Raw genomic sequence first — 3,038 nt, forward strand, 5'->3', positions numbered from 1 at the left:
CTTGCTGGAGAAATGATATTTTTAAGACTTTTTTTATACATAAAACAAATCTATAGTATAAATCTAACACACAATATCAACTCACTTTTCATACAAATGTTAAAAATACCACCACTCATGTATTCAAATAGGGTTTTTACTTTGTTGTTATAGGTTTGTTTTGAATTACATTTTTTTTAGAAGTTCATTTGTAAATTGCCAGATTAGAGTCCTCTTTTTTTAAACATTCAACTGAATTTGTTTTCCATTATATCAGTAGTAGACAATCATTTCATGACTTATCAGCTACATGTTGAGACTATGTTATAATGACTCCCTGTATTACACTAATGAACATCATTTACATGTAATGTGTACAGTTTCAAAAACAGGTTTCAAAGCACAATGGTGTTGCCTTAAAAATTCAAAAAAACTTGCACTTCAAGTAAGAATCTTTGCATCAGTTAAAATACAATTAAAAAGCAATGGAAGGTAAATATATGAGAAACTTCTAAAACAAACTCGAGGATATTTCTATTGCATGTTTCTCGGATGTCTGTCCAACTTCCAATTATTTTGATTTTTATTCCTAACGTCATGTTTTTGTCTTTGTCTGAATAGCTCTTCAAGGGGAAAATTTAAGACATGTTCATACCATAACCTTCCAAAATAGCCAAGAGTAGGATTAACTAAAAGAAATTTAGAAGCTTTCTCATTACTTTCCCTAATAGCTTTCAAAATGTTACCTCCAAATATTTTAATTTTTAAACAGATCCTTAAAAATGTACCCAAAAGTTTTTCCACTACATAGTTCCAAGATATTTAGATTTAAGTTAGTCTAAATTGTTTCAGATATCATATGAAAGAAATTTGAAAGATAAAACTTAAGGTATCCCCCTCATATTTTACAAATATCCCTGAAAATTATACTCCTGTTCTTGCCCATGGCCTACAGACTTTGAAAACAAAACTATAAGGCATTCCTACTACATGCACCCAATATAGCCTTGAATGTGTTTAAACTCTGTCCTGGTTATCACCTGATGCACTTTTTAAAAAAGAAGGCTTAAGGATGTTACAACAACATACATTCTGAACTACATCAAAAAGATTTAGTTATTGTTCCTGTTTGAGCTTGCTGATTAGACATAAAAAAACTATTCCACACAGTAACTACACTAGTCTGTGTCAGAACTTTAAGTATATATATATGGGTGTGGGTCAAGGATTCTTCTACAGTAGGTGTCTGTGACTTGTTGGTGATAAATTCGAACAATAAAAGGACAGTATGCACTCCACTTGTTTTAAAATAATATATTCAAAACAAGTTAAACGTATGTACAAAAAATTCTTTACACTATGGAGATCATAGTTGTATTTTAAACACTATACAGTTCTCTTCTTCTTGTCAAAAGTCAACTTAGGCTGATTCAATTGCTTTAGAATCCAGTTGACAAGCCGAACTATTTTTCTCTAGTTTTATTATAATAGTATCAGCTAGTAATTCACTTATGCTGCCTAGTGGATTACCACAGTTGTTCCCTAAACTTCCAATAATTGTCTTCTTTTTGTCAAAGTCCACACAGGTGGGTTCAATTAGTTTAGAACACCCTTTGACAAGATAAATTATTCTCCTTATCTCTATCAAATTGTTAATCTTGCTTTAAAATATCAACCATTAAGACTATTCACTCCCACAATGGGTAACATCACATTTTCTAACTTTTCTCTGACTGAACTTCTCTTTCACTTGACTTTACTTTTACTCTGCTCCTGCTCATTTGGTCACTGCTATTTATATGCTTTCTACAGCCTTGACAGCAATGAATTGCAACCACAATGTATGACTCTTATCGAGTTATGTAACCAAACTTGTCATAACTATCTCCTTTAAAATAATTGCTTTTAATTTTCTTGTTATGCAAAACTCAACAATCATTAAATGTTAATTCACAAACTAAATTAAATAATAATGCCTACACTCCACAGTCTTGTATATCCAATAGTCTGCTCCAAACTAAAACATCTAACTTGACACCTTATATATATATATATATATATATATATTGCGAACAGTGGTATCTATAGAATTGTTTGTCTGTCTCCTGTTTGAAAAGCTGCACATGCAGGCAAAGCTCAACATTCACTTTTGAAATAACAGTAGAACAGGCATGATTAACAATGATGTCAAATTATATTTTGCAAGCAGGATATTCTACACTAAACTGTTAGGAATTAATCATACTATCATTCATATTTCAAAATGTAACATAACTTAAAGAATAAAAATGTAGATTTACCATATGTCAGTGGTGAGCAGCTCTTAGCATGACTGAAATGCTCAACAATTACTTTTCATGGTAGGTGGCATAAGTAGCTCAGAACTTTGCCTCTGAGTGAAACCAAAAGTGCAACACAGATAACCTTTTAAAAGTCCATAAAATAATTTAAATTGTTAGATTAACTTAAAGTTTTCCTGACACTGGGGGTAGGTACTTTTGCTTGTCATATATATAGTTTCTGTCCTCAGTTCAATTTAATCTTGACTGTTACCATGACAAGCAAACTTAAGAAGCTCCTAAAATTTGTGAAGATGACTGACAAATTTTAAAAAACCACAAGAAAGCAAAATCTGTTTGAATTATACACCATCCCTTTTAAGACAAAAAAACAGGAAAACAATAAGCACACAAATAAAATTGAAAATTCCCAACTTCTGAATTTTATTGAAATAATATTAAACTATTAACCTGACACTATGTTATGCAGTTAAGTATAAGATAAAAAAATGTAATACTAATATGAAATATCAATACTGCTTTTATAGACCTATAGGCATACTAATTATGAATTTTATACTTTCTTTTATTCACGAAACAATACCAGTTTTTTGAAAGAAAAACAAATAGATAACATTAAAGAAAGAACTCACATTCACAATATAACATTACAGCCTAAACAAAGTGAAGTGAAAAGCCGATGTACGCATCAGGGAAAGGTATACTTAGGTCTAATGAATCCTAGTAACTTAGTTTTAAAATAAAGTTTTGTATGTTTTC

Source organism: Limulus polyphemus, unplaced genomic scaffold (assembly GCF_000517525.1).
Source record: "Limulus polyphemus unplaced genomic scaffold, Limulus_polyphemus-2.1.2 Scaffold1637, whole genome shotgun sequence".
Lineage (NCBI taxonomy): Eukaryota > Metazoa > Arthropoda > Merostomata > Xiphosura > Limulidae > Limulus > Limulus polyphemus.